Here is a 22396-nt window from a genome sequence, read left to right as displayed (position 1 = left end):
CCTGAAGAAGCCAGGTATAAATCAGTAGCAATGGAGAAAGGAGCTGCTTCACTGTGCATTCCTCTGAAAGACTTGTGCATCTCAGACAAGTCAAGGCAAAATAGAAGGAACCAAAAAGAAAGCCACTTCTGACAGTAAATCATCCACACTGGAGCTAGACTCCAAAACAGACTCTATAATCTGCTGCTCTGACTCACAGACTAGATGCAGCTAATTGGCACAGTTTTTTAATTAGCACAGAGCTGCCATCTCTGCAGACAGTGGGGGAGGACGTGCAACGTGCCAGCGTGGAGCACAGCACATGTCAGTGGGGAGCCCTTTCCTCCCATAACGATGCCCTGGCTGAGAAAGTTGCTCTTGGCTAAAAAGCAACACTGGAGGCCAAAATGATGAAACTATGAAGCGGATCTTCCTTAATGTGCAGAGGGTCGAGCAGCTGAGCAGCCAACATGCTCCTCTCCAGGCTGTACCCCAAGGAGGCTTTCCCTGGAGGGCTGAGAACAGGAAAGCCAGCATGCAAGTGGTTGCTTAGACTTACTACCCTCTTAATACAAAGGAAAGAGGCTCATGCTTCACTTAACATGTTTTCATGTACATTCCCATTTGCATTCAGCAGTGCAAACCTTGCATGCCCTGGGATGGTTCGATATTTTCACCTCTGACCCACAGGGTTCGTTGCCACTTCGGTATTGACATATGCTCTGGTATTGACAAACAGTTGCTCTGACCACAGATCAAGCACCTTTGACTAAAGGTTTTTACTAAACAAGTCATCAAGTAGTGAGCAACCTCTCCTAAGAATAACATAACATGATATAGATAAGGCAGCAATTGTTTCCTAGCTACCAAAGGAGCCTTAAGCAGGCAAATCAGCAATTTTTTCCTTTTTGAGTTCTTAGGCTGAGGAGAAATTTCCTGAAAATAATCCATCCTTTCTTTGCAGAATACTTCTGAGGTTACATTTGCAGATGCAGTTATGTATCTCAGTATGTTCTGTTGTCCAAAGGGATCCATCCAAAGTGTCTTCTTCCACCCTCCCTTTTCATGCTCACTACTCAGCCTGCAGCTACTGAAGCAAAAGGGTCTCCTGACACTTTCGGCGACAGTTAAGGATGCAGAACAGCGATGCTCCCAGTGTGATGGGGTCTCAGTCAGAGCCCAGTCACACCACAGGAAAGCCAGTGGGATAACTCTAGTCTAGTTAGTTTATCCCAGGCATCTCTTCCTCTTAGGAACAAGACACACAGACACACAGGCACACACACAACACATACCTCTCAGGGCAAATTCTGTTCTCTGTTACCAGTATCAAACTGCAATAACTCCAGTTAAGCCAGCCTTCGACCTTTAATTACATCACTCTGCTGGGTTATTCTGGATTAATGTTGCTGCATGAGAATAGAGCTTGGCCCCTAATATAATGTATATTCTTATACAGAGGATGACAGATGTAAAAAATGCAAATTTATTTGCTGAAAGGAGAGTTGCACTCTTCTTGAACATGTTAGGAAGACCCTAGGAAAGCTTCAGGTTAAGATAAATTTTAAAATGAGATGAGACCATCTCTCTCCTTCTCCCAGGAAGAGCCACTACCTATAATTACAACCCCATGACCATGTTAGGCCCAAATAGTTTCCAGTATTCGCAAGTCTATGTGCCGTCAGTGTAAGGATGCTTTTATATATCAAATGCCAGTCTTTGTACCTTGTCCTGGCATTTCTAAGGTGAGACATAGAGTTATGCTTCACCAACCTTTGTCTAGAAGAGCTAGTGCTGCTAAGTTAACAGTATGGCTCTAAGTTTTTCATTAATTTTCCAATGCACCTTGCCTTAGCTGGCAATGTAGATATGAAGTTCAAAATTTGCATGGAAAGGAGAAGCCTGTTAGGAAGTTAGCAACTAATGACATAGAGCAATACAGCTAGCACCAAGTTTTTAGGGCTGTAACATAATTACTGTAATTACATGAGTTGTCTGCAAATATATATAGGTACATCCAGGTCCCAATGGATTGAGCTGAGGGTTGGGTTTTTTTAACTTTGGAAGATTCTTGGCTGAAAAAATTCCTCTCTCTCTCTTCCTGCAGTCCTATACACGCATATAGCTCCCATGCCTTATGTGTGTCATCCCGTTTGTGCCTTTGAGGCTATCCATGTGCGTAGAGATGGAAGGATTTGTGCGATGATCTGTGCAAACGTGACCGAAGCAAGCAGGCTTGGTTTTGTTTCTAATTCCTCCTACCCATAGCCTGGAAGGATAGATACTGATGAAAGGGCCTGCAGCTGCACGAGGACGTGCATGAGAAAATTCAGCAGGGGTTTTCCATAATTTGAACAGCTTGGGATACTCTCCCTTATCCTGAAGGTTTCAGGTGACTCCGACCAGACCATGAGAAGGGAAAACAAGGCTCGGGGGCATAGGAAGGATCTGGCTAGTGATGGGCTTCTTCAGATCCAGCACCCGCTCGGGCCGTTTCAGCATTTCCCTAGTACCCTCTTCCTAGCCGGGAACCAGTGTTCAGATGTGTTTTTTCATAGCCTCTTGAAATGTTCACTGTGCTCCCACACCCTAGACCATATGGTACTTATTAAGCTGGTTTTGTAATAAATATACAAAGTCTGAGTTATGTCAGTCATACAGCAATGTCTCAATTTTGACATTTGAGCAGAGTTACCTGGCATAAAACCAGTGTGATGCAAGGGAGAATAATATCTTTTTCACTGGCATATTGTTGAGGATTGTGCAGATTGTTTCAGCCTGATGATAATAAGATGGCAAAACTACAGACATGATTTCTTGCTTGTCTGAGAACGGTAAAAAATGTAGATTGTCTAGGGAAAAGATGAACTATTTCACATATATTAAAATAGAAAAATCTCTTTGGGGTCCATTACATCTTCCTTGTTAATGTTTTATATTTTTTATTCGGCATTTTAAAAAATTTGACATCCCGGGGTGGGCTAACTCTACAAATGTCACTTCCCGGGTGGGCTTGTCCTTATGCAATTAGAAATAAAGCACAGAACATCCAGAACAGATGGGACTGCAGCACAGAACAAAATCTCCTTCTTTACTCTCATTTTTTCCCACCCAAACTCTGTTTCACACAGAAGATATTTAAACTATGGAATCAAATTAGAGTTAATCAGCCGGAGCATTTTGTAATTATTAAGAAGGTCACATCCCATGTGGAATGGTGGAATTTTATAATCACCAAGCCTGTGGCTTTTTCACGGGCTTATCTGGGTCAAACTCTGTTTTCTACGGGAGCAGGGTAAGTGAGGAATAAATCCATTTAGACCCACAGAGTTACTCCATATTTATATACTACAGAAATAGGTACAGAGCCTTTGTTTCGAGTAGCAGATGCAGAGTCAAGACAAGTCTAGCACCATGACAGCCCATTATAAAGCACGATGGAGGGGCTTGACCCTGCTGCTCGGCTGGGTCCCCTCTGAATACTCCTGCTGGCGTCACTGCGTCATTACGGCGTCATTATTCCTGCTGGCCTCCTGCTTTGCAGCAGGAGGTGAGGACATGGCAACTCCCTTTGCTAAAACAAAGTCCCTCTAAAGCCCTAGCAAGAAGTGAGAAGAAAAGAGGAGCTTCCCTTGCTCCAAATTTCCCATGCGAGTGGCACCGAGATTTCACTTCCCTCCCAGCATCTGCAGAGAATTATATCTCGTTTGCTCACTCTCTCAGAGGTTCCTCCGGCAACCCTGTTTTCTCTTCTTTTTAGCTCTCTTGAGCGGGTATGAAGAGTGATATGTCTGCTGGTGGGGATGACAGGCAACATCAGCGCTGGCTTCCCTGAAGTGTAGCCCTGCCAATGTTGATCACTGTTACAGAGACTAACCTATCTCAGCTGTCCACAGAAATCTGAAATCTTCCTTGGGGTTTTAGCCCTGCTACGGACAATCAGTCCAGAGTTGCTGAGCCCTTGAAGTTTCCTCAGACACAATTCTTGACCTGACAAGCAACCCTGGGATTTAACCGCAGCCTTGGAGAGCCAAATGCTGCGTATGCTCTCCCAAGTACTTTTAAGGGACTTGCAGAGGCAGCAATCACATACCCCACGGCTTTTGTAAAGGAACAATGAAGAAGTTCAGATGATGGGAGTGAAAAATATTTGAGAAGGGATTCAAAAGCCCTTGAGAAATATTAAGTCAGAACCCATCTGGTAAACCTCCAGACTACTGAGTTTTAAATTGGCATGCGCTTTGTTTGTTTATCCTTTTACCTTGCATTGTCCAGACCATCCTTTTCTGGATGCGTATGGAGGAAAACAGCCCCACCGCTTTGCAGTGATTTTCTCCTGGTGGTTTGTTGGGTTTTGTCTAGTTTGTAAGCAGAAGTAGATCAGTGGAGCTATTTTGCAATGTTTATTTTAAAACATTCTGTTCTTTTATGTAAAACAGTTGGGAATTACAGTAAATTGGCATTACTTAAATGCTATCTTCACACTTCTCCCAAGGCTTGTTAGGCTAAAATATTCTACCTGAGTTATTTAGTGGCATAGCTGTGGTAATTGCTCGAGCATGAAGATACACTTGGTTTTTTTTGGCCAGGGATGACACTGTAAGTGATTCTTTAGCTTATGGGGAAGCAAAAAGCACCTGTTTGGTAAATAATTCTTTTTATACCTATCTTTCAGATAAATGAACTGAAAAATAAACTGATGCACAAATGGGTTCATTGATGACAGAATTATTGAACGGTTAATCTATGGTGTGAATGAGACCAAAGCTGTAGATGGCTTTGTCCCTCACTTATTTCAAAGTCATTTGCTTATTCACAGAACGATTTTCTCTAAAAGACCCTCTGATTTCTAATAACAAGCTAGCATATGTTCTATTAGTTCAAAGCAAACAAGAAGAAAAAAAAAAAAAGTCCTATCACATCAGTTTATATTTAAAATGCAACGTTATACATAAATACGTACAGAGCCAACAAAGCAGCTGCATTTTATGCAAGAGAGATGAAGGAAGGTATTAGAGAACTGTTGTTCTGGTGTACTAAATATCGCAATATCTTCAGAGTACTTTTCAAATGGATAGAGATATTTTCTTTAATTACTAAAATACTGTACAAATTTATTTAGTGCCCATCATTTTCACAAGTTGTCTTACTGAATTTAATGGGAACTCTGACAAATTTAAGATACTGGTTTTAAAATACTTCCAGAATATCTTTGCTTTCTAAAAACAACGTCTGTCCTGACGTGTTGTGCAGATTTTTGCTATGTCTGCTGCCTGACCACTGCAAAGAGCCCCGTCAGTCTCAGGGCTGTGCCTGGAATCCTGATGCACCAGGAAAATGCTTCACAACTGGCAGTTGTGTTCGTTTCTGCAAAGCCCTTGCCTGAATACAAACCTAATTATTTGGAGTAAAATACACTGCACTGCTCCCTAAGTTCTAGGGCGAGTCATTTTTCCGAGTGTAATTCTGTGGCTTTTGTACTGGGATCGCTGCCGCTTCTGGGGCACTAATAACGTAGCAGTGAACCTGCGTATGCCTGCGCTTGTTTGCTGCGAGAGACAAGAGAACTCCTTCCAGCCATCACTGCCATTTGGTGGCTGTAAAATGAAATGGCGTACATGGAGCTCCTAGCAAACAAGTGTCCGTCCCGTATAACTGCCAGCAATGCCAACATGGGTCTTCTTTCAGCCATTTCAGAAAGGCCAGAGGAACCAAGTAACGTCCTGCTCCTCCTCCAGCGGGGCCCTGCACAGACATCCCCCTTTCCCTTCGGCATCACCGTCACCGAGCAAAAAGTCAGGAAGTGAAAGGGAGGTTTAAGATGGCTTCAGGAGAGGTTTTAACACAAAACTGAATGCTTAAGGTTCCCCTGGTTTAGATGCATAAAACTGGAGGTAAATAGGGGTATTAAAGCACGTCAGTGTTAACTTCAGGGAAAACACAGCTGAACCAGCATGAAATCTAGAAACAGAGCTCTGCTCTATATCTGGATGCTCTGGTGCCTGCGGTGAGGTAACTCATAGCGAGCTGGGGTGGGGGAGACCCCGGCCTCCTGAGGAACACTGAGCTTTGTCTCCTGCTCCAATGCACAGAGTTTTGGTATTGACCCAAGCTGAAATTGCTTATGTGTAATACTAATGCAGGAAGTATTATGGAAATACGGAAAAAATATGGAAAAAAATATGTATAGATTGAGGACAGAACTTTCCTTTTGAGGGGGAAAAATAAAGCTTTAGAAACAGCTATCTTTATTGTTGTGCACTCATGGGGCACAGACCATCACTGAAGCTGTGGGATGAGGTTCCAGCATCTTTGTGTTTGAGGCTGTTTTATATAGCACAGGTGATAACTTCCCACTCTGTTCATCCAGGACCAGCTCTGCTGAAGACTACCGACATTAATTACAGATGCACGTTCAGTGCTCTTTACAGTACCGACACACAGCTGAGTTCTTGTCACAGGCCATGACTGCACTGGAGGCAGCTCCCATGGGGAAGAAATTTGGCTTGTGAGAACCCCGCTAGTGGTCCCACGCAGGCATAGAGCATCCAGACAGAGCCCTTCCATTATTTTGACATTCAAACAAAGTTTCCACAGAAATTTTACTCAAAAAACACTCTACAGCAGAACTGAGGAGAGTGTAAAGATATTGGTAATTATCCAACTACAAACAGAAATTGTTAAAAAAGCATCCAGTGTGGTAGCTTTTTAGTTTAAAAGGATATTCCAATTACTTAAATTTTGTGCTAGCGTGATTCCAGAAAAATTACGCAGATTAGAGCAATTCTTCCAAGCTGTGCTTCCTAAAAAGGTGAAGTAATTACACAAGTATCTAAGCTGAATTTCTCCTCTTCACAACCTGAAAACAGGTTTAGGATATGGGCCTTCTCCAGTAGGCAGAGAAACGAAAGAGGGTGAAGTGAAGAATGTTCCTGGATAAGTTAGGAGAACAGGGAGGGGAGCTATACGGGGAGGAGAGGCAGAGACCAGAAGGGGAAAACACAGAAGAGCAGGAAGGACCCGAAGAGGGACGGTGAGGAAGAGAAGTGAGAGATAAGGCACGTCTTCCTCCATCTTTAAAAATTCTGGAAAAGATATTTCCTTGCAGAGAGTGTGAGCGTAACCTGGGAGATCAAACCCTGTGTTGCAGCAGGACAGTTTTAGATTTGTAGGAAGAAGTGAATACCTGGTGCTCCCTTCCCCTGAAATCTCTGCACCTCATAAATTCAAGCTGTCTCAGATTGGCCATGCTTGTGGTGCCCACAGAGGATAAACAAGCTTCTTCTAAACAGACAACTTGGCTTGTGTCTCACATCGTGCAGCGTATGATACCATTAATATTTATAAACCTTCTGCTATACAGAATATCCCCAAATTCTTCATGATAGGAATCATTTATAAACTGAAGTGGAGAAGGGGAAGGGGTACAACGGGAAATGCGCAGGCAGCGCTTTCAGTTAACTGATTCAGTTGACTTTCAGTTAACAGGATTAATGCTGTTGAAGAAAACGAAATTCCTCCAGATCTGTACCAGTATAATTGAGGGCAGCACCTGACCCTGTGCTACATTCACCTTCTCACATTTAAGAGGGCAGCGTGCTCTTCTCTAGCTGTAACTTTTGTGATCTTATATTCTAACAGAAGTGACCTGACGACTTTGGAGGATATTTTCCGTTCCAAGACGGTAGCATGCAAGAAAAGCAAATTGGACATTGAAACTCAGTTAGAGGACAGAGAGGAGGGAGGTAGGCTCGCATTGGAGGTAAGAGGGGACGGGGACATTGACAACCCACTTAATGAGAGGCAGCTCAGCTCCACTAAGCTTCTGGAGCTGGCTTGAAAATTCATAGGTAACCTGAAAGGAGAAAAGGAAAAAAAACCACTTGCCATTTCAGAGAAAGAAATATTATTCCTGCATCATGCTGACTAGACCAGGAGGCTGGCTGTACCTGGGAGAGGTCAAGGACAACACAGCCATGATACTTTTGCTCTCCCCCAAATCTGGAATGAAGTCAGTTGTACACACTGCAATGCAGTCAACAGTGAAATTACTTCCAGTTGGGTTGCTGCTATTTTTGCTAATAGCAGCTAGAGTTTAGCTGGCTGTTTTCTCCTGAAGAGTCAGTAAAGAGGGGGAAGATAATACACTGATGAAAATTGCTGTTTCTGTTCGATATCGTATACTCAGTAGGTTTTGCTAGGCTCCTCTAAATATAGAAGTGCATGCTTGGTGGTGGATGCTGCGTGCTCTGTTCAGATTCACAGCACCGCGCGGGAAGGGTGCCTTTCCCAAACGCCTGGCGTGCAAATCACTTCCACAGCCTTCCTCGTCCTCAGCTGCATCAGTTTCTTCTTACTTAATTAGTGAAACAAAAGTGCAACAGGGAATTCATTTCCACTGGCTATGTTCTTCTTTTTTATTCATGCATTTTTCAATTTTAGGCACACAAGTAAATAGGACTCGGACAGACTTGAGTAATTAAAGTGACTGAAGATCCAAGGAGAATTTTTTTCTGATGAACACAATTTCCCCCAGAAACACCAGTTCCCTGAACCTAAATAGCTTTCTTTAAAACATCTTGGGTTGGCCCTTTTGGTGACCCCAGAGCCAGATTCGGTGTTTCTAGCAGCTCCTGTCAGGAGACCTGGAGTGGTGCAGGGCTGGTCCAGGAGCCAGGCTCCCAGTCCTGCACAAGTGCTGCTGGCCTGTCCGTCCCTGGCGAGCGTTGCCGGAGGTGCCGGGTACCTCTCGGCAGCACCTCCCGGCTCTTGCCCAGAGCCATGGGCGATTTCCAGAGCACCTGCCCATAGCAAAGCTGCGACGGACAGTCATTTCTTGGCAGGCTGCTGGCTTGAAGGAGCCTCTGGTTCACACGAAATTTGGGTCGGAGAAAGGTTTCCACCCAAGGTAAGGAAAACAACTACAAATCTGTAAAGCTGCCACACTTGGTTTCAGAGCAGTTCTTGTACCTTTCCAAGGTACAGAAATCACACCCTGCTCTAGCCATAAGCTTTGACTTTAAGACACTAAAGGGAATCTTATATCCACATGCAAATACTTATGGCCCCGATCCTGCAATTTATAATGCTCAGGCAGACCGCTGTGCTTAAGCAGAGCACCATTAACTTTAATGTGGATTCCAGCCATGCATTTTAAATTGCCAGATCAGAGGCTGAAATTATATGCACTCAGGGGCAGGTGTTGTCTACTGCATCTTCTACAATACAGAGCAGATTGTGAAAATTTAACGAAGGATAATAAAAACATGCAAATATCATAATAATAACAGCAATAATAATGATGATGAAAAGAGAATAGTCTATAATGCTGTCTACAACATTCAGTTTCAATTTTCTTCAATAACAACATATCAGCTTAGATTGGAGTAAACTAAGATTTGTGAGCCGCGATGCAGCAAGTTGAGCCCAGTTTGAGAAAATTCTTCCTGGAATATTGAATTATTTTGCCGATTATGAAACAATTTTGCACGGAGTTGTTTAAATAAGAAACATTTTTATTCCTCATGAAGCTCTCAAATTGCAACTCATAGATAAGAGATGGCCTTTTTCAGAGCTGGAGGGAGTCAGCTCAGATTCACCACATTCACAGCTCTCTCCTCAGCACTTAAGCTTGGTCCATTCACCCCCCTTGGGGCACTGGATCAGCTTTGCCCAAATTCCAGGGGCACGTGGGCAGCCCTAGGCCAAATCCCTCCTCAAAAAAATTGAGAAGCAAGGATTTGGAGCCATTCCCCTCTGTCGTTGACCATCCTCACTATTAAAATCAGGGAGTAATTTGAATTCAATCAGTTTCAGCATAACCATGTATTTTTATTAGGTCTTTCTCCGGGAAACTTAAAGGACCTATAATATTGTATATTTTCTCCCCTGTAGGCATTTATACATTAAAACCAAGTCATTTTTCACTACTGATTTTGGTAAGATAAATAGCTTAAGCTCTCGAAGTTTCTCACTGTATGACATTTCTAAGCATTTTCTGGACCTGTTTTCGCATCCGGTTTGCCAATGCTCTTCTCAGATGGATGCAACCAGACCTCCACGCAGCCCCAGCAATGCCACACTCCCGGTTAGGTTTATCCTCTTGCTCCTGTCTGATACTCCTGTGCTTGCATATAAGGAACAGCTCAGGGTAAGAGACGTCTTTTTGTGACTGTCCTGGCCACAGTTTTATTTAGCACTGTAATTATTTTGCCTTCCACAAATTTTAGATCATTGTAATGCTACACTTACTTACTTCCAGTTCACTGAGGAAAACATTCAATATATCAGGTATAATCTTGATTCCTGCAATTACCCTAGAAACTTCCATGAAGAGAAGATTCAGAAACTTGTAGAGATCTGCTTCTTTCTGAAATAGCCATGTCCTTAAGAGAAGAACAGCTGGTCTTAAACTAATAGATTTTTTTCTGATAAAGATCTTAGGAAAGAGTTGTAAAATTGTGACCTCCAGTCTGGTTGAATGTAATGTACTGACCTTTGGGCTTCAGGGGGATATTGCTTAGAAATATGAACTAAGACAAAATGGAGACACCCCTTTGGTCTGATCTAGAGTTTAAATCCAAAGAAATCTTTCCTTCTCCATCAATATATCTTAGCTTATACATTTACTGGAACTTCTAATAGGGATTACATCAAGTCTTCCAGACCAATTAAAATTTGAAATCCTGGAAGATCACTTTTCTAACCATGTCCTGTCACGGCAGATTGTGATACCTTACAGGAGACTCTAGATATGATTGCATTAGGTCTTTCTCAAGTGTGGGATGTAAAAGGTCATCACACATTTCATAAGTCATTATGAAATACTAGAAATTACTTAAATCCCTTAATATTTGACCTGGAATTTCTATTCCCTGCTTGGGCCCTGGGGGTGGGTGTGAGGAGTTAGATGGAAAGGAATAAGCCAAAATGGGAGGGGGTTATAATTTTTAAAGAAATATAGGAAATGCTGTTAAGACTTCATATTCTTGGCAAAGACCATGACTCAGGAAACCACTTCCTCAAGGACATGACAAGTGCCAGCGCTGCTTGCTCTGGGGCAGCCCTCTCCAGCCACTCAGATTTTTGCTTCAGAGATCGCTGGGTTTGTTTTTATTCTTGCCAAGAGCTTTAATCTCAGGTTGCCCACCAGCTTATCTTTTTGTGGCTTTCAGGAAAGCCAGGCGAATTCTGTGAAGCTGTTAATTGCTGGCTGGTTAGTACTAATGTGTTTACTACATGTCAGTTGTTACAGATGTGAGGAAGAACACCTTTTTTCTAAACTATCTGTAAATAGGGATAGATTATGCTTCATAAATTATCTATGGGAGTAAATTCCTTGAGGACTATAATTTCTAAATAATATATGGTATTTCCACAGGATCATGTTGCCCATTACAAGTCTTTCTTTAAAATCCATAATGTAGCCACCTCAAAAAGCCAGTTTAACTCTAACTTATATCCTAACCTTTGAAGAGAGCATTGTGACCTTAAAGGATTGAAATTACATCCGCGTGCCGTTAAACGACTTCCATAAAAAAGCTGGTTTGATGAGGGCAAGCTACAAGGAAGAGTGCATTTCTATAAGCACAACAGCAGCACAATACATAAAAGAAATTTCAAAAACAGTCAGGCAGTTGAAGAAGAGAGAGACTTCTTTCAGTTAGCAGCTCAGTTCGTCTGGTAAGTGCTAGAGATTCACCTACACACCAGTGTTTATTGCATACCTTCACTGTGAGTATAGTTAACTATCAGTTTCCCCCGTTACTTAACAATAACAGTAATTTACAGAACGCATGTCTGGTTTTGGATTACTCCCTCCAAATCACTCAGAATCAATTACCCTCTGAAATACATACTCTCCCCTCCCTCTCTACAAATCCTTTTACACTGTCTGTCCTAAAAAATCATTTACTGAGGTATGTAGCTGTATTCCGCTGCAATATATTGACTTGGTGAAGTAGTATATGTTAAGTATTGGGAAAGATATATCCATTCCTTCCCCTTAAATAGCTTGCAAAAAACTAGCGAAGGATTCTGCTCTATTCAGATTTTCATCCTCCATACGGCACCAACACACCATCTAGGAACTGATAAAGGAATGAAGCTAACTGGCCAACATAGAATCATAACTGCCAATCATAGAACAGTTTGGGTTGGAAGGGACCTTTAAAGGTCATCCAATCCAATCCCCTCCTGCCATGAGCAGGGACATCTTCAACTAGATCAGGTTGCTCAGAGCCCCGTCCAACCTGACCTTGAATGTTTCCAGGGATGGGGCATCTACCACCTCTCTGAGCAACCTGGGCCAGTGCTTCACCACTCTCATCATAAAAAATTCCTTCCTTCTATCTAGTCTGAATCTATCCTCTTTAGTTCAAAACCATTCCCCCTTGTCCTATCGCTACAGGCCCTACTAAAAAGTCTGTCCTCATCTTTCTTATAAGCCCCCTTTAAGTACTGATAGGTCGCAATAAGTCTCCCTGAAGCCTTCTCTTCTCCAACCCCAACTCTCTCAGCCTTTCCTCATAGGAGAGGTGTTCCATCCCTCTGATCATTTTTGTGGCCTGCTCCAACAGGTCCATGTCTTTCTTCTGCTGAGGGCTCCAGAGCTGGACACAGCACTCCAGGTAGGGTCTCACCAGAGCAGAGCAGAGGGGCAGAATCACCTCCCTCGACCTGCTGGCCACACTTCTTTACATGCAGCCCAGGATACAATTGGCCTTCTGGGCTGTGAGCGCACATTGTTGGCTCATGTCCAGCTTTTATCCACCAGTACCCCCAAGTCCTTCTCGGCAGGGCTGCTCTCAATCCCTTCATCCCCCAGCCTGTATTGATACCAGGGGTTGCCCCGACCCAGGTGCAGCAGCTTGCACTTGACCTTGTTGAATCTCCTGAGGTTCACATGGGCCCACTTCTGGAGCTTGTCCAGGTCCCTCTGGATGGCATCCTGTCCTTCAGGTGTGTCGACCACACCACTCAGCTTGGTGTCATCTGCAAACTTGCTGAGGGTGCACTCGATCCCACTGTCTATGTCATTGATGAGGATACCAAGCAGTACTAGTCCCAATACAGACCCCTGAGGGACACCAGTTGTCACTGATCTCTGTCCATACATTGTGCCATGGACCACTACCCTCTGGATGGGATCATTCTTGACTGGGAACACATTAGTTAGCCAAACTATGACTTGTTTGATATATTATTGTGATTTCTTAGATTAAGTCCTATGTTCAGGCTTCCTGCCTATAACATTCCATTCATTCATTCATTTATTTAGATAATTTCCAGTCTTGTCTTTTCTAAGCCACTAATGCCATTGCAGGCATTGTATTGTTGAGTGGGGAGAAAGCCCTCAGGTTACAAAGACCATCTACTTCACTCCAGGAAATCTGTTTAGATTTTGCTAAAATATACACTGTCAGAAGTCACCATGTCCCTTTTCTGGCTCATTTGGTTCAGGAAAACTTTGACACACTGCCAAGATAATACTGGAGCAGAAACATAGTAAAAGGGCATAATGGAGGGAAATGAGACTGTGCTACCATGACCACCTCTTCATCCAAGCACATGTTCCCAGCAGCCAGCCATCCCCTTAAGGTAACAGCCATCAGCTGGGAACAGCAAATCTGGTTGTTTTTATAGAGTTCAAGAGCTCTTTAAAAGCTCTTGAACTTCTATAGAGCGCCAGGAGCTCTTTCCTGAAAGCTTGTGGATCAAGCCACACTGAGGAAAAGTGGCAGTGGTCCTGGTGTACTTCACAGAAATTGTTTCCAATCTCTTAAATAAAAAGGAAATTACAAACAAAGTGAATATGATTTACATTTGTGAAGTCAAGTGGTTGAATGTTGTGAAACGTCTGACTTAAGGTAGTCATGCAGTTGTATCCTTTGAGATAGGTCTTATGGAGAGGGGAGGTAGATGGCCAGTGCGTGGCTCCAGAGCAGGTGGTGTGTGCAGTGCTGGTGTGACATGAGCAGTGTGTGGTGTTGCAGCGTGCGGTGTTGCAGTGCACGATGCGCAGTGCGCAGTGCGTGGCGAGTAGTGCGTGGTGTGTGGTGCGCGGTGCGCAGCGCATGGTGCACAGCGCCTGGTCTGCGGTGCACGGTGTGTGGTGTGCGGTGCATGGTGCGTGGTGTGCAGTGGGTGGTCTGCATTCCTGGCAGTGGAGGGAAGTCTCAGGGTGCAGATGGGGCTGGTGGGGCACTCTTCATCTGCCTCTACTCTCTCCTGCTCTGCAGTGTGGGGTAGGAGACTCCGTCCCCCTCCTCGGGGCTTTGTGATACAGGTGCAATGGTGCCATATGAAGATTTTGAAGCATGACAGGTGTTAAACCTATTCAAGTGATTTAATGGTCTTGTTGACCATTTTTATCATCAGTTTAAATTGTATGCCCAGATACAACCTTTCTGTCAGCTTATGCGCCATTCAGTACAGGAGGGATATACAGGCAGGGGTTTAAAGATCTCAGCGCTCTGAATGTTGATGTTTCTATTTCTCGTTTAACTTTGCAAGCAAAGCAAAGGGCACAGAAGTGCAGAATAGGTGCGATGATAGTTTTCCTAGTAACCACAGGCTGCACCTTGCTTAGGGCTCCCTTGTATTAAGGACTGTGCAGCCACAAAGATGGATACAGCCTCTGCTTATGAGGAACTGTTAAATATGACAATCACAGAGGAAGGAGGATGTGTAAGTGAGTGTGATAAAAAGCAAGAGAGGAGAAAGGGACCAAAGTAACAGTAAAAAGTGCAGTGTGTTACTCAAATCCGTGGTGTTCTTCCTTCAAATCTTTCCCTATGATTCACACAGTATGATGACTTTTAAACACTGCTTGCTTATTTTGAGTTGGGCAGTGATAAACTAAAACACCTGTGTTTAACATGTTCCTTTGTCTCTGCTAACAACATCATAAAAGGCCTTTATATGGCCTACATCACCAGCCTTCCCAAAAACTGGCTGTGTGACTGCTGGAGACCTGTGGCTGTCCATTACCTCCTGAGCCTCCTTTTATTTGTTTCAACTACTGCATCTTGCCTTATGTTAAGGTTATAAACCCTCTGGAGAAGGGGTTGTCTTTCCTTTTATGTCTGCATGTTACCTCAGTCTACTAGAACTTGAAGAGACTGTATTAATGCAAATGAGAATGCTTATTTATTCAAATATGTTTATTCAGAAAATACTCATCATTGAGCTGTAATGTCCTTGACATACTTTTAACTGTACATGAACAGGAGGGATACAAAATAAAAGTTAACTAAAGCAGTAACACTTTATCCTCAGCCTCCACCACTTGATTATTATCACAGCTTTAAAGGTCAGCCACAAATAGTGCTAGCCTGTTTTAATTTTAACTTAAAAACCCACTTTCAAGAATGTTAACTTCATCAATAGGCGGTCACACAGCTGGGTGTGGCAAAATGTTTGGAAGTTAGACAAGTCATGGCACATCAGACAGTGGGAGAAGGCACAGCTTTTAAAAGGACAGTAATAAAACCTGGGCTGCAACCTTATCATTCTGAATCACTTGAAAACCCTAAAGGGAATAAACCTTATATCCCACTCTTACTGCTTCCCACGCAGCCATTGCAGGTGGCTTTGTTGTTTTGTTGTGTTTTTTGTTGTTGTTTTATGTGACTGAACTAGATCTTGATCTGTATATCTGCTATGCTTTCCTCTTTAAGGCAGCAGTTTGAGTGCAAGAAGCAGTAGGGGGGAAGAAAGTAAAGGTGCTTGTGAATTACTGGGAAATGGGACTTTCAAAGCAATCATCGCTGACATAATGAATATAAGGGTGATGCAAAACAAGAACTTTCACGTGATGGTGAACAGGAGGGTAAGGAAAAGATTCATGGCAGCTGAGGAAAATGAGTTCATCTCTTCTTTGAATGCCGAAGGATGATGCCCTAAGTTTGGGAAAGGTCAGAAGGAGGGTAATGTATCCAAGATGCGTGCAGGTGATGATCTGGCTGGAATTGTTAAATAAGAAGAGCAGATAGGAAGGACTACAGTCTAGAAAGTAGTGGCAAGATAAACATAGCAAAAGGGAGCAAGGGAGAAAGAAGTGTTAAAACTTGCAGTCAGACTGTGAACCAGAGTGACTGAAAACAGTGTATTGGTGTGATCAGTGATTGAGAAAAGCATGGGAGTTGGCAAAGGCCTGAAAGGAGCTCAGTTTTGGCCAAGTTAAGTTTAAGCTGATGATCAGATATCCAAAGAAAAGGAGAAATAAATACTGTATTTGCTCAAAGAAGACTACCCATGGGGTAACAGAATAGTTTAAAAGAATTGCGGGTTTGTTTAAGGTTAAATATAGTAGTTGAAGCACATTAGGCAGATGATATCATCCAAAGAAAGGTCATAGAGCGAGAGTAGTCAGGGACCAAGAACTGTTCCCCAAAGGGGAACAGGAGGAATACCTAAAAGAAATCTTAAAGTGGTGCTAGGGAGGAGGAATAGACACAAGAGAAGACAGCACCACAGAAAAGAGGGTTAGCAAGAGCTTCAGATGTGGAGCATATTCAGCAACACCAGAAGGAACAGAGAGATCAGGTAGGGGATGAGGTGTTTATCTCTGTGAGGTGGTTGTTATAGACCTTGGTCAGAGGCAGGAAGGGCAGAACGAGGGCTCGAGCTGAATCTAGGGCATCTGGAGGATAACACTTTACAACGCCAGGCAGGGAGCATGTGTTCAGCAAGGTGGCAGCTGGTGGCAGGGAGACTGCAAAGCACCAAACGAGCAGGTTCTAGAGCTAGGTTTCTGCTGACGTCCTACACTTTATGCTTCTCCATTTTCAAGCACGAAGTACTGCACACAGGTGCTGTACTGATACTTTCAAAGTGCCTTTACGTATGCATTTTAAGATGTATCTGTTACCTGTACTCTCCATGTTCTTTCTCCTGCTGGCAGAACCGTGGACTGGACCCGCCTGGTCCAGAGCCCTCATGGTGTGACTAGTCCTCCATTGCCCAACACAGTTGTGTAGCAATGTCTACCATTTTTGCCACCGACTTGCTCTAAAAGTCACTCGAAGACCGATGTTGTGTTTTGCTAGCTTCTTGATCATATTTTGAAACATGCTGGGACACTCACTCAATCAGATCATTTAATTAACTGTACACAATTTGACGACTTGAATAAGAAATACTGTAGCCTACATTATTTGAATTTACTGTTTGGTGGGAAGTGTCCTTATTCTTTTAACCTCTGTAATACATTTTCGATGGTATGACATAATTTTGGGTACCATATTTATACACTAAGGAGTGTTTCTACAGAAGACATTCAACCTATGAAGGTGTCATCACATTGTCCATTTTGAAGGTTTTGTTCCACAGGTTTTCTCATGAGCTGTTAATTGCAAACAGGGTTAATTTGCTATCAAACTCTTTCTGTTGTCTCATAGTGCCCTTTTTTTCCTTATTGCCTCTGTTGTCAGCTGGTGCTCTGCCTCACGGTCCCCCCAGTTTTGCCCTGCTGCAAAAGTGAACATCAGGCGAGTCAGGTGTGTCACTTGAACAATTTTGTGAACACATTACTGATGCGAAGCACAGGACATCTAACACGCAAGATGACATGTTTGTCCGTGGCTACAGAATCGGTGAGTGAACATCTAAAGCTGGCGCTGAAGAGATCCAGCCATGCCATGAAAGGGACAAAGACTAAACTCAGACCAAGAAGTGTTTCTGAAATGCTCAGAAACCCCTGACACTGGGAGGCTTCAATTTTAACACTCTAGAAAATGTTTTATTAAAGCAGAAGATTCCTCAGATACGTACACGTGGCTCTGCTTTCTGAGTAGTCCTCTGTTCAGAGCGGTAATTTGGAATACAAGACACAGAAAATGCAGAGCTAAACAATGGATCTTGCTGAAATCAATAGCAAAACACCTGTTCCATTACAGAGAAGAGGAGCTGCACTTCCAGACAAATTTATTGCTGATGTCAGCAGTGGCATAAGGGAGAAAATTAATATATCTTGGAAACTGCTTTCCACTAATTTGCTCTTCTGTGGATGGGAGCACTTGTGTATCTTTATATGAAAAGAAAAGAGGTGGTGACCTAGAAAGTAATCAGCAGGAAAGAGTAGGATATAGCAGAGTTTGCTTTACTCTTCATTGCTCCCTTCCTGCAATTTCTCCTACTGTTCACTCAACAAATAAATTGCAAAACAATAATAGTGACTCTCAGATAAAAGTTAAGCTGAAGAAGGAATGACGGGATAGTATCAATGCAAATATGCCTCACAGTGGAATAAGATTGGAGAAACAGGAAAAAAGTCAGAAAAGCCAAGTGTTTTGAAACCTGAATTTTGCCCAGATATATTATTGTTCTCTATAATAAGAAATATTATCATATAAGTATTTTGTAAAGAAATAAAGTATTTTACTAATCCATACTTCGAAAATTTATTTTTTAATGTTTATAATGCTTCTATGGAAACACAGGATCCACAATATCAAAAGAATATATGAGATATGGAATGAGCCTATACCTGAGTATTCAGATGACTTATGGCAGATTTCCTATTGCAAAACAAATTACAAAATCACTTCCTCTATTACATAAAAGCCATTACTATATGTCAGCTATCAGAATAATAATCAGGGAGAAAATCTCTGATTGGCTTCATTAATTGCATTTATGTTTGACCAAAATTTCATTGTGAATATTTATCTGAATTACAGACTAGAAGACTATGAAAAGCTGTTAACGTGATTCTCTCATGTAGTAACCTGCACTTAATTTCAAAATATGAGTATTTTAAAATAAAGAAAGTGCCTAACATTGTGCCAGCTTTCATGCAACATCAAAATCATACCATGCTCGCAAATAAACGTTGATTTTTCTGTTACCAAGTTATTATGCCATACTGTGAGGGAGGGAAATATCCTTATTCTGTAGAAGGCACTGGAAGCATTCAAGTGGGTTTGCAAAAGCACTGGACCTTCACTCCGCTCTTCTCCTTGGTATGCATGTGTTTAGCTGCCTGGAGGCTTTACATTGTCACCCATCACCTTTGAATCCCAGAGCCTTCCAAATCAAATTTTAAACATCAGAGAAATTCCTAAAGGGGGCTTTGGAAACCTCGGCTTCAGTAAGACAAGAGTTAAGTCAAGTGTCTGCTTCTGAATGTCTCGATCTTATTACAATCCCACTGTGGTTTAGGCATATTTTTGTCCATGGCTGTTATTCTGTTGTGAGACTGTGCATTTGACCCCTGCAAAAGTTGATTAGAATTACTTGCAGTTCTCACACATGACGAAGAAAATAAGCTTCCTTTCTCATTTTCTTATTCCTTGAGCTCTTTAACCTGTGCAAAAGAAACATATGGAATTAAATTCTCATTGGGTAAATAATGGCGCATTCCCATAGCATTGTTTCCTAGCTGCCAGAGACAGATACCTGAGCTGCCTGTGTCCCGCATCTGGAATTCAGCAACAACATTTCATTCACTACAACCAGCTTCTTTCCACTGTCTGCCCTGAAGGTGACTGCAAATCCTTAAAAATAAAGCTTATCATTACTATCCAAGGTAAAATATTTATACCAAGAAATACCTTGACTAAAGGCATTTCATTTAGAAGAGGGCATTTCATCTTAGGTCAAACACCAGCTTGTGAATTTACATTGAGGGCTTCAGAGTTTTTTGTCTTTTACATCCATCTCCTGTTACCTGCCTTTTTAATATCGGGTGCTTATATTCTGAAAAATATTCTGTTGACACAAACTTGCACTAGGACCCACAAAGGTACAAATGTTGTATTCCTTAACTGTCACCGGTGATCTTTATTATTTAATCTTGCAGGAATACCGTGGTTTTACAGCTTATCTCTTTGCTGAACCAAATTAATGAAAAGATTACCCTAAACTCAGAATACCTGGAAACACCACTGAAGAAATTTCATTTCCTCAGTATTTCATTTCTAGTAAAATTGGCTTGGTTGTAGCACTCTGCAGCTGTGATTTGTGAAGTAAATGGCAAGTCTAAATGTGCTGAAAATCTGACACGTTCCCTGAGCAACAAAGGGACTGAAGGCAAATGTTACAGTATTACTGACAAGATCAGTAGTGCTTGTTTAAGCATTTGCTTCATAAACAATGAAAAGCAGCATTTAAAAAAACCCAAAAAACAAAAATCAAAAGAAATATCAGGCAGGCCTCTCTGCTTTTTCTTTCTCCTTTGATTAGCTTTCTTCTGCTGTTTCTCTTTATTGTGCTTTTAATTAAAAGCTCATCTGCAGTAGCTGCTTATGAAGCTTGATAGTCTCTTCAGTGGCACTTCCTTCCAGACACCCTTGACCTTGAAGGTTTTCTTCTTGATATGAAGAAAATTTTTATTATTACTCACCTTTGCAAAATCACCTCCAACTGCACAATGAACAAACCACAGGGAAGTTTCTGCCCTGAAGACCGTATAGTCTGTCCTGTATCACTGCAGAAGACGCACATTATTGGCATGGGAGGGTGTTGGGGTGGTCCGTCCACAGGGTTTTGCGCAGTTTTGTATTTTGCCCAGTTCACCGGCAATCTCAGGCTAAGGGACCTGTGAGACCTGAAGTCCCATGGCCAAAGTGACCTGATGTACAGCTCACGTGGCTTTAGAAAGTCTGGGAGGGACCTCAGATATCCAGAGCTTTTGTCGTCTGGTCTAATGCAGAGATTTCTTTCCGGATTAAATACTTCTCTGATTTCTTATTTTCCTCACTTTATATTTTCCACTTGCTTGCATTGCTTCCACAAATAAAATCTTTTCACTTTAAGAAGTCTTTCTTCTCCCATATTTTGATAAGCAGATGCTCTCCACTTCCATGTAAAATTGTTACCTGTAATCAGTCCTGGAGGTTCTGCCCTCCAAATCCCCGCAGTGAAAGCATCAGGCACTGCTCAGCCAAATCTCCTTGCAACTCCTTCAGTTCTAATTTAGGTTTCCTCTCCTTCCTTCTACCTCTTGTCTGCTGTCTTTCCTGCAATTCTTAATAGCAGCTAAATCAAGAGAAGCTGTAACTGTAGCTCATATCCAGCACAAAAAACCTATCTTCCCATTTCTCTCCTGTTCTGGTGACCTCTGCTTGCAGAGGCCAGGTGAAATCCTCAGGTTTCACTGTGTGACTCTAGAGTAGCTCAATCAACGCCAGTGAATTTACAGTGTTGTGTTATAAAATTATAGTAAAGTGAGAGACTGATCAGTGTCAAGTATCCTCTATTGGATTTTATCCTGCTTCCATTTCCCATCAGTTCTGTTGATATTCTGTCTTCAGTATCCTTATAGATTTTATCCAGCTGGGAGTCATGCAAGAGAACATGGGGGAAAGCCTGCTCTCTCCTAAAGAGATGTAACTCTGGTAAAATCTGGGCAGTTTTCCGAAGACAACTGGCAGCAGAGTTTTCACCATTATTTCAAATGACAGAAGGTAGACTTAGTCATTACAAAGTAGCTGTAGTGGCTAAACCTCAGACTGTCAACACTTCATAAAGAAAGTATGACTACTTTTTCCCATGTGAGTTTTTAAATTTCATAATCAAGAAAAAGCAGTGGCAGCCAAGCGTCCATTGGTGGCAACTGTGTACCTGCCTATTTGAACCCATGGGAATAATTAGAGTAAGCTAGAACGGTAAACGTCAAGTGTGGGGAGAGATGTACAGAAGTTCAGTTGGAAATCCTAAGAAAAAAAAATCTGCTTGTTACCATGAAATAGATTTTTAATGCCCTGAAGGCTTCGTAACCACAATGCCCATTTCAAGCGTCTGAAATACAAAAGAAATAAAAGCTTACGTTTTAAAGCACAAGAAAATAAGGTGAAGGATAAGATATATAATCCTGGAGATGCACTGAGTCTCCAGGCTGAAAAGCTGCATTAAGTAGCAACTCTGCTCGGCCTGGGAGCCGTGGCCCTGCAGAGGAGCTGTCCTGGGGACACCCAGCCCCAGCAGTGCAGCTCACCCCACACAACGCTCAGTGCCGGAGGCACCCTCAACAGGTCACAGCTGGCGGGAAAGAGATTTTTTTTTTTTTAAATATTTTTTGAAGAATAAAAGTGAGGGCTTCTTTTCTTTTCTAGCCACCGGGAGGATGTTTGAGCAAAAGGATTTGAAAGGCGGCATTAAAAAAGAGAGGAGGAAGCAGAAAGCAAAATGTTGGCTTCTCCCATTCTGGAATGTCCTTTCACAGCATCTTTCTTATATTTCTCTACCAATGGAGAAGTAGCTACAGCACTAATGCAAACAGTAATTGGAGTGGTAAGGAGAGCACAAACCTGACCAAATTAGGTATTATCCCAAAAATGTTAAACCCTAGAAAATCAGACATCCCACAGGTATAAAATCTCCACAGCAAAATACTGTCAAACATGCTGTGTGCACGTGGGATTAGCAAGCGGCAAAGGAAGTAAGGGCTCCCAACACTCCCGGTTGTAGAACT

This window comes from Calonectris borealis, chromosome Z, assembly GCF_964195595.1.
Source record: "Calonectris borealis chromosome Z, bCalBor7.hap1.2, whole genome shotgun sequence".
NCBI lineage: Eukaryota > Metazoa > Chordata > Aves > Procellariiformes > Procellariidae > Calonectris > Calonectris borealis.
Note: the sequence above shows the minus strand (reverse complement) of the source record.